The 11,096-nt window shown below is 29.5% G+C and overlaps 2 pseudogenes across 1 annotated transcript; one reads left to right on the top strand and one right to left on the bottom strand.

Moving 5' to 3' along the window:
* Nucleotides 1-871: 871 nt before the first annotated feature.
* On the top strand, nt 872-2,103 carry LOC104768104 (putative F-box protein At3g23970 pseudogene; annotated as a pseudogene).
* Nucleotides 2,104-3,315: 1,212 nt separating this feature from the next.
* Nucleotides 3,316-4,558, bottom strand: LOC104766952 (jacalin-related lectin 24-like; annotated as a pseudogene). Its single transcript, XR_015590633.1, has 3 exons — nt 4,315-4,558; nt 3,861-4,173; nt 3,316-3,783 (listed from the first exon to the last, which is right to left on the bottom strand). The product of XR_015590633.1 is annotated as a jacalin-related lectin 24-like (transcript).
* Nucleotides 4,559-11,096: the final 6,538 nt, after the last annotated feature.

Genomic DNA, 11,096 nt, shown 5'->3' with positions numbered 1-11,096 from the left:
TTGTTTTATTTAATAATCTTTATCCTCATCAAGTCCATGTTTTGCATTTAAGTTGAGAAATCTTATCATTAGATAGTTCGTTGTTCAAAAAAAAAAAAAAAATAGTTGACATTTTGCATTTTTCATGAAAGTCTTGAGAAGAAAGACCCACTATACAAGTCTTTTACTAGACGGTGCGTGACATATCAACTGAGTTTTACACTTAACGAACTAACACTCCATTTTGCTTTTAAAATCCATGTTCATTTGCTATTTGATGAAATATCTTCCAGATAAAAAGTTGAGCGAAGAAATGATGATCGAGTACACTCATGCAATCATAAACTCACAAGAGATAAAAAATTAATTAAAGGTTTGACATAATACTAGGGAAGAGCTTAATAGGGATGACCCGATGGTAAGAACTTCTTACTAATAAGAAGACTAAAGGTAAGGCAACTGGTGCAACAACCCAATTTTTGTTTTTTGAAAAACAAATAAGCATCAAACAAGTAAAAACCCGGATACAAGCGTTACGATTAAATCACTTCTGAAACCAATTGATTAAACTCAAAATTAAAAAAAAAAAAATTAAAAAAAAAAAAAAGGTAACGAAAGTCTCTGATCCAATTTCAATATGTTAAAATTGTAAAGATGTTTGATTGTTTATCTATTTTTTCTTTGGTCTCATATACAGTACATGAATTTGGGTGTATCCTAAACAATAAACTAATTAATTCTTTATTTCAATTAATTTATTTGGTCATTTAGATATTCTAAAAATTGTTTTTGGAGCTTTTTCATTTCATTGTTTTGGTGTGTTTCTGCAAGAATCGACTATATATAACTCAAACCAAAGAAGAAGATTAAGTCGAGAACCCTAAACCCAAAAATGGATATTCAAGATATGGTAATGGAAGTCTTGGCGCGACTACCATTGAAGAGCATTGCAAGATTCAGATCAACGAGCAGAAGATGGAAACTTCTGATCGATTCAGATATCTTCAGAGATTACTTAGTCTCTCGCAACGCTTCTTCTTCAATCTCGTGGTCAATCATTCAGATGCTACCTCACAAACTGACACTTGAAATCATTGGTCACCATAGATGCAAAACATGGGGACTTACTAGTTCTTTGCCGAGAGAGCAATCAAGAAGCTACTAGTCTTAGCATGCACCGATGGATTGGTCTTGCTTTACGCAGAAGGTACCGATGGAACTCCTATGTATTACGTTGGAAACCCGTTGTTTCAAGAATGGTTTCGAATCCCTTTCCCTCCATTCCTCTCTTTGCAAGAACTTGAGAGATTACGGCACAAGAAGCTTTTCAGCGACAATGGATTGGTTACAAAGATGCGGAGTGGTACCGTTCTGAGTTATAAGGTTGTGTGGTTGATCACTCGCAATGCTGTTAGAGTCGATTTTATAATTTACTCATCTGATACAGGGACGTGGGAAACTCGAAATGTGACTTGTATTAATTCTCTATTCTGGTTGAATCCGAACAAGTCAATTGCTTTGAATGGAATTCTTCACTGGATTCACGACATGATCAGTTCTTTTCAAGCCTACGATTTCTATGGTGGTCATGATGATAGATTGTGTAGTAGCGTAGATTTCCCAGATACTCAGGAGTTATCACGTTTTAGGAGAACCATCACGACCTCAGAAGGGTCTATTGTGTATTTCAGCGAGTTCCGTGAGAATGGAAACAAAACATTACGTGTTTGGAGGCTGGTCACGTACATTAGTAGCATTAATGGTCCTAAGGATCAGTGGCAGCTCTTTTGGGAAGTCAGCTTGGCGTCTTTGATCGAGTTAGATATCGATTATTTTCCGGTGGTGATGCATCCTTTGAACTCTGAGATCATCTACTTGTGGAGAAGGAACAAGAATATGCTGATATTGTTTAACTTGAGGACGCATGCGTTTAGGCTTCACGAGGAAACTGCAGACGATAGCAACAAGTGTATGGATGGTTGCATCTTGAGTTTTAACGGGTGCAGTGAGTATATGCAGATGTACAATATGGCAGCAACAGTTTATTGTCCTAGCCATCTCCTCTTTTCCCAGTATGTTCTCCCTCGTTGCCTGCAACGTCTCCCTCGTCCCCAGCCTAATTAGTGTCTTCTCTCACTACTCTACTCTAATGATCTTCTTTAAACTCTTTGCTTGTAAAGAAGAGGAAACATGTAGTTGTTTCTTTAGGCTTATTCTGTTATTAAGTTTCCATATTCTCATTTGTTAAAGTGAAAAAACAAGAAAAAATGAGAGTAGTCAAACACACATAACTGGCCACCCATTCATCTCTCCACCAAAATTTACTTATTTCTTTCTTCACCAAATTAATCAAGAAATCCCAAATAATGCTAACACCAAACGAGAAGAGTTGGGGCTGTCTGGCTGCAGAACCTATTAAACCTATTTGGCTGCAAAGATCAAAAGTTATGTAAGCAAACACTTGATAAAAAGAAAAAAAGGGCAAATAAAAATTTAAATAGGGTCAAATAAAAATGCTGCAGTGTAAGGGCAATCAAGACCATACACAAGAATCTAAAGCTCTGACAGTCAACATATAATTCCATTTGAAGCATCTACAAATGTATTCTTTCGTCAGAATTTCTCAATCAAGGCTACAATTACTAGCCTGTGATCAAACCACAAGAAGTCAATTCACAACAAAAGATTCCTCTTTGCGCGCGAAAGAAGAAGCACTGAACCCTTCCATTTGCAACCCCAACCTTGTAACAAATACTACTACAATGCAAAACTCTAAAACGTACGGCAAGCACTCTCTAGAAACGAACTGGCAGAAGAAGTACACACACTGACAAGTTTAAAGCTGAACTTGAACATTTTTCTCTAAACGAAGCCTAAGGTAAGGAACATCAACTATGGAAACTTGTAACAAATGTAACAGAAGAAATACAATATATGTATGAGCAATCTTCTAAGCTAACAACAATATTTGGTTCCCTAGTACAAATCCCGTCCTGCATTACCTATGCCTCGTCGTATATATATCGATTGGGAACTGTAGGTAATGCCCGACGGGATTTGGTACACTGGGAATTCCATCGGAAATGACATTGTTTTCTTGTAGTGTGGGTAGCAAGCAAATAGAATTTCGAGTAAATTTAAGAACCCTGAAAAAATGTGCTGAAGAGGGCCCATTTATTTGAAGGAAAAACCATTCAAACACAAGATTTGAATAATAGTACGTATAATTAAAGTTAATTTGTTGGACGTGATTCAGATTTGTAACATAATCAAAAGAATAAGATCTAGTGACTGTGGATTGTGTGATACAATCGGCAAAAAAAAACACAACCCATATAAGTTATAACAAAGAGACATTTGTATTTCTTATTTTTTATGGTGAAACTTATTACTTGAGGGTTGAGAATTAGAGAGATGCTTGAAACTAAGACAATGCTCCATTATATTAGAGCTACTTTTATTTAAGATAAAATTCAACTTGAACTAGACCACTGTCGAGCGCTGCTATAACGCGTTGCTTACTCGCTTGGCTATATCTTCCTGTGATTATTGGGACTCACGTAGATACCAATCGATGTCATACGGTAATCATTTGAAGACCCAAAGAAACCTCCGAACTCACTTCGACTACGTATTTTCTGGTTCAATTTCTATTTCGTCACCTAATAGATATTTATCGCTTGGACGTCCAATGGGTCCGTGGTTCCCACGGTTAGTGTGAAATGTTAAATTTCTGATTCCTTTACCACCTTTTCCTAGTACTCCACTCAATCCAGTTACATATTCATCTTCCTTCAGTTTGACCTGCGACTAAACTTCATCAGAGACTTAAGTAGACTCAAAAGCAAAGAAACAAAAACAATTGTAGACACAAAACTTACAATACGAAATGATCCCTCGGATGAACCATATTTTGTAGACAGGACTTGAGCTCCATTTTCCAAATAGCCAAACTGAATAGACCTTATGACTTTGTCGAAAGCAACATATATGTGAGAGATCATCGTGCGTCCCTTCTCGTCCCATTCAGTGTCACCATCCTCCTCATGATATTCATCATCGTCAAAGTTCAATCTTCTTCCCACTGATCCTGCTCTTATCATCTCCATATAAGAAGCAGGTCAAAAAGTACGTCAAAGGAGGATAGAGAGAAAGACGTCGACTAAGGCCGATTATATAAGATACAGTACTGTCCTGTCCAAAAGATCAAAGAAAGCAAGCAAGACAAGTTCCAAATACATTAAATATAATGCTTGAAATTTGTGCTTAAGAAATAACAAGACTCTTCGTTTGACCAAAATATTAAAATTACACTTAATTTCAAGTCAAACTTACTTCTGGGGATATGATCCAGTTATCCTTTATTGAAACATGCATATCATAAATTATAATCACCTCCTTTACGTGTTTAAATTAGAGGACTCTATACTAATTAAATATTTAGATATAGAATAATCTACATAATTGTAAGATAATGAAAGATCTAGAGGTATATTATTGTTTAGGATTAAGAGTGTAAGATATTTTGTAGTTTTTTTTCTTTCTTTTGATATTTTATAGTTCCTTTGAAAGCATATAAATAGTTTCTCCCTCTGGGATTTGTATTAGGTTGAATAAGTGAAATACAGAAACTTAAAAAAGAAAAGTATTCATTATATATTTTTTGGGTTTTTCTTTTTGGTTTATCAGTTACGCCACCAACTGCAGATGTAACAAGTGCAAAAGCGACAAAAGAGTGGACACTGAGGAATTTCAAATCGGAGTTCGCTTTTAAAAAATCAATTTTCTCAAAAGTATATATTTAAACATGTCTGAAAATATACATCCGCTAGTTTGATTTGGCAGGTGACAGCGTTAGATCAATTGTTCAACAAAAAGAACGCTGAACAATTGATCAATTTCATTTGTTAATTCGAAAATGTGATAGAGATGATATTTTCCTATTAAGTTGCAAATATTTTTTTTATTAATTGTACATATTTTCCTTATTAATTGTACATATTTTCCTATTAAAATTAGTAATTTAATAGATAACTTTCCTATTAGTTTTAGTGATATAATATATTACTTTTGGTTTTATATACTTTTAAAAATATTAATTGTAATCTTTTTCTTTTTAAAATTTTTTAATTTTCTTATAATTATTAAATAAATTTTTTCTCACATATATCAAAATATTATCATATACTTGACACTTGTCGCGATTATATAAATTACGTACTAACTTTGAAAACTAAGGTTATATAATAAGATATATATATATATATATATATATATATATATATATATATATATATATATTAAGAGAATATTTTGATGTTTTAAATAAAGTGTGGACGAAACCTTACGTCATTATATTAGTTATATCGACTTTGTAATAAAACGAATGATTCAGACATTCAGTTTGGGCTGTAATAATATTTAAAAACGTTGTATATCGTCTGTCGTACGTTGTTTCCCTTTTATTAATGAACTGAATGTTTATCTATGTACTATATCCTGTTTTCCGAATCACCTCAATCGATTTGTTACTCTTTATTATTATGCCTATAAATATTCATGTGTTTACAATTATTATTAGCCAAAATATCTATATTATTATCCACCGGAATTTGAGTTTTTTTCGGCCTAGCTAGAAAATGGGAACTTAAATTTAAAAACTCATAATATTTTTATGTGTATTAATTCTTTAGGAATCTGTACTTCCAAGAACAAAACAAGTGAAAATGAAAACAATCGTTTTACGTGGGATGGAACTAGGCCTCGAAATCGCAATCATGATGAAGAATCCAACGAGTAAAGCTCTTATCTATTTGGGTCGTAATTATTTAGAGTTGTAAGTAGCGTATATATGTTAGTTTCGCATTTGTTAAATTAAAGTTATCAAAAAGTTATATACAGTAGAACCTCTATAAATTAATATTTTTTAAATTAATATTCGCTATAAATTAATAATTTTTTTCAGTTCCAAGTTGGATCGATGTAAAAAATAACACAATTCGATAAAATAATAAAATAATAATTTTTTTGAAACTTATATGTAAAAATATAGTCCCAACAATATCATAAATTAATAATAATATAAATTAAATACATATATATGTATCAAAGAAAATTTAGTGAAATATAACTCGATTATTGTTTGTCTATTCCTGAATTTGCATCCTAGTTGGAGCTTATCTCTAATCTTTTTCGTTGTATTAAGAAATTTTAATGTTATCTTCTCAAATCGCATAAAAAAATGGAAGAGAGTCCTAGTTACGGTAATTGTTTTTTACATGTAAATGGTTCTAAAGGTACCGCAATATGTTATTCGATTTCATCATTACCATGAAAGATAATACCAGCAATTTCTTCTAAACTCTAAACTTTTAACATTTATCATTTTCACTTAGATAATTAAGTAAACTATTAACATCAATTCTATTACGATAGCTAAGATTATAAATTAAGAAAATTCTATAAAAATGTAAATCATAACAAAAGTGTCTTATTTTATAATATAAAATTTTAAAAATTATAAAAATCTTTTTATTATTAATTTATCGATAAATTAAAACCTCTATAAATTAATAAAATTTCATGGTGCGACTTATTAATCTATAGAAGTTTTACTGTACTATTGTTTTTCCAAGTAACCCATTCGTTATACTTTGATTATTATGCACATACGATTTAATATCCAGTTGTATCTACTATTATTTTTAGCTATCTTTTTTTTTCTATTAAGGTTGGTCAATATTTATTGCTAAGCAGGTAATATAGATTATCATATAGACCGTTCATTTAAGGTTACCAACCGAAGTTAAGCACGACAATGACGTCGTCCATTTCAGTCGGTGTTCATTTAATTTAAATACCATTCGTAGCTCCGTTTGTTGAAAACTTAAATTTAATTTTATATTATTTTTATTAGAAATATGGTTAATTTAGCAATTCATTGACTTTAACACTAGATTCGGATACGTGCGGAGAAGTTTTCATAAGTTGTATTTTTTATGTATAATTCATATAGTTATATTGTTGTTAATAGGTTTGGTTTGTTTCTGTATTCGTTGAAAGTGTTTTTGTAATAACATATTTTTAATTATCATTTTGGAGAGGTAATGTTTGTGGTTTGTATTGATAATGCATATTATATATAACCATATCCAAAGAAAGAAATTTAAATGACAAATACAATAGAGAATTACTTAAGTTTACACCATATACCAAATATGATAGAAGAATACTTAAGTTTAGCTTCCAAAATAGTTGTGTAAACATAAACTACTAACATAAGATTCCTGTTTTCTTCCCAGCTTTATTCTGAAGAACCTGTAATAGATATTCAAAATAGTTACGTACATATATTTAAACAGTAGAACGACTTTTATATAATTTGATAATTATTAGAAATACCTTCTACACATAATCCATTATACTTCCTCTTCCAAATCAAGACTTTATCTCCAACTCTATCCACCTTTCATTCTATACAAATAGGAGGTTAGTATTTTAATCCTTTTAATATGTGAGTTTTGATTCTTAACGTAAAACAAACTTCAATTGATATTTATTTAAATATTATAATTAACATATATAATTTTAATAAATTTTTTAATTATTATGAATATGTAAAATTAAAAAAATCTAAAAATTATATAGTATATGAGTTATAAAGAGGACGGGTTGGAATTAATAAAATATTATTATTTTTTTTTTCAACAAATATTATTAAATTTGTGTTAACACGAGTTAAATCCTTATTTAATTATTTACCAACACTACTAATATTAGAATATTTGACATAAAATCAAGTTGATTTAACTAAGATTGTATAAAATAATTAAATCATTAGGAAAATGTGACTTAATCACGACGTATAAATTACTAATTATGTATTTAAACCCCTAATTTTTTGTTATAATAATTAAAAATCAAAATAGAATCTCAAACACTAAACAAAATATAACAAACAAATGATCATGAAGTATATTGCGGGTTAAAAAAATAATTTAAATATTTAGCCGCACAACAACGGAAATTTTAGTTCTTTCTCTATTTACAAAACATCCAATATTTAACAAACAGATACAACACAAAATATAAACTATAATAAAAATTATATGCCCGCGGTGTACCGCGGGTTAAAATCTAGTTACTTAACATTTTGTTTCACTAATGGAATATTCTCCTAAGATTATGAGTATCATCTTAATTATATTATTAATATAAATATGAAAATTTGTTTGAAAAATACAGGTTTTCTAATAATTTGGTAATATTACCTTGTTATTAGGTTTCAATTAGTACCGATTTGGAAACAATACATGAATTTCGCAACTCTTAAATGTTGCAATTTAACTAATTATCGATGATATGAAGAATATGTTTAATATTTTGATCTTGTAGTTATAGTAGATATTAAATATATGGGATTGTGAATTTATTATAATTTCCTTATGTTGTGTTTTTCTATAGAACTGCATTATCTTCGACTAAAAAAGATGTTGAACCTGTTTGGATTAGTTCCTCATTCAAATAGATCTGCGTATTCAAGATTTGAAGACTAATGATTTAAATTTAATTATTTAGATATTCGTTAAGATAGTTTGCAATTTTTAGGGATGCTGATTTTATTCTGTTTTTCCTAATCTAATAAATCTTTCGGTTTTTTTATGGTAAGCTTTAATTACACCCGATTTTTATGTGTTAATATCATTTTTTTTTTATCGGCTATTACAACTAAGGACTATCAATTTGTTTGGCTATTATTAATATCAATCTGTTTGGATACACATTTTTTACATATCATTGTTCATATTTGAGTGGCATTTTGTAATAATCTCAAATTCTATGTCTACTTATTAAAAATACTTCCCTTTTAATAGTATAAACTAGATTAGGACCCGTGCTCTAGCACGGATAAAAATATATTTTATTTATATTGTAATTTTTATATAAAATATACTTTATGTGATTGTTTTTAAAAGTTGTTGTGAATAAAACAGTATGCAATAAAATCATATGCTAAATATGAAGACTTAAATTTTTTTTGAGATTTTTTTATGATTGTTCTCCGGATTAGCCTAAAACTTTTGAAATTTACCAAATCAATCATAATAAACATTATTTCTATTATTTTGATATATTGTTGCTAGTATAATCGAAAATCACTCTTAATCTGTAGAAGAAATATTAATTTTTGAGATTTTGTTGCCTATATATAGTTAATTAAATATTCTGTGGAGATTTAATTTTATTTTTTTGAAATATCTTTTTAAATAGGATTTGAAATTGAGATTTAACTAATCGTTACAACCTATATAACCTACAACCTATTTTATAGTCTACAAAAAAGTTGTGTACTTCCGTTTTATTATATAGAAGATGGTTAATCTTACCCTGACCGTTTCCCAGTTTGTAAACTTCAGTACATACAAATGATACACATTTATTTTTTTGGGCCAGTTTGATTTTACTCCCCTGTGATATATCCTTGTAGACTTTGTCTACAAATAATACATTTCGATTGAATATGCACTAATATTTTTTTTTCTATAGAAAAATACTTAGGTTCCATGGATAATATAACATATTAATTAGATATACCCTTTTAAAAAATTGATTTTAAGTTTTCTTAATCTTTTTGCATATAGACTAGGTTTTACCTTGTGGTACACCACGAGTCTATTATTTTGTTGATATATATACTGTTAACGGTTGTAGGTAGAGTTTTGTAGAAACTCTTGATTTGCAAGTTGAGAATATACATTTTACGATGTGTTAGTTATGATTTAGGAATGAATGATCTGGCATATTCTTATTATGATTCTTAATTGATATTGTTGGATTAATAGTGTACATTTAAAGCTAATACGATCTTACCAAATATGTAATCGTTTATTAAATGCAAATTATATATTTCCTAAGATGTATTCATCTTGAATTAGTTGCTATATTATAGGGATGTGATTAAAAGGATGTGATTACATAATGTGAGTTATCAATTCTTTTTGTCAAACTCGGTCCTAAAAATTTGGCATGCAAATTAGATATTTCCTAAGATACAATGAGCATTAACTGGCATTGATTGGATGTAAATAAGTATGCCATGGATTAAAAACCGGCCCAAAATATTCGGCAATTTTAAGAAGGATCCGGATAATTGAATCGGTTATAATTTTAGTTAAAAACCCGACCCGAAGTTGGCAAGAAGTGATGGCACCCTATTGTACTCCAAAAATGTATTTTGAGCTCTATATGTGGATATACTTTTTTGGTTACAAATATCCTAAGATAATTTTTAATATATATCCGTTTATAAAAATTCAAATCACATTATATGCTGAAAAAAATCTAAATTTTTTTTTAACTTTATGTATTAAATAGTAATTAAAATAATTGAATATAAGATTAAATAAAAATGAAAGGAGAATTATAATTTTAATCTAACATATTGATTTAAATTAGATAGATATATTTTAGGAAATTAATATTATCAAATAAGGAAATGATTGTGTTTGGTCGTAAGGATTGTAGAGAATTTAGTTGAGACTTGTTTGGATACAAAGATAAGAGAGGATGTCACAAAAATGTACTTAAAAAATGTTAAGATAGATTACGCAGGCGCCTATGTATAAATTGTAGCACAATTTTGCATACAATATATACACATGACATAGCTGTGGCATGTAAAAATTGCTAGACCATATATAATAGTTTTGGACATGCATCGACTAATTTTACATAAGTTGTTGGCTTATATATTGATAAGCTCAAATTAATCCCTGGAGCTACTCTCTCAAACAAGAGATCACTGTAGTACTTAGGGGTCGAATTCCTTAGAGACTCAAAATCAAACACAATGGATTATAGAGTTTTGTTATTACGCTAAACTAGTTAATTGAATTATTGAAAAAGCAATGCAAATATTCAAATAAAAGTGTTGTGAAATCAGAAAAGCAAAAGGTTTAAGCCTAGGGAATTTCTCAGTAAACTATGAAATATTAAATCAGATGAATTAATTAAGGTTCAAACAATTAAAATCAGATCTAGAACTCTAAACACAATTTGTAAAATAAATCAGTTCTCAATGCAAATATTATCTAAATTTAAAACCAGAAAATCAAAAT

Source organism: Camelina sativa, chromosome 19, assembly GCF_030686135.1.
Source record: "Camelina sativa cultivar CO46 ecotype springtype chromosome 19, ASM3068613v1".
Classification (NCBI taxonomy): domain Eukaryota; kingdom Viridiplantae; phylum Streptophyta; class Magnoliopsida; order Brassicales; family Brassicaceae; genus Camelina; species Camelina sativa.
Note: the sequence above shows the minus strand (reverse complement) of the source record. Positions and strands in the feature narration are given on the sequence as shown.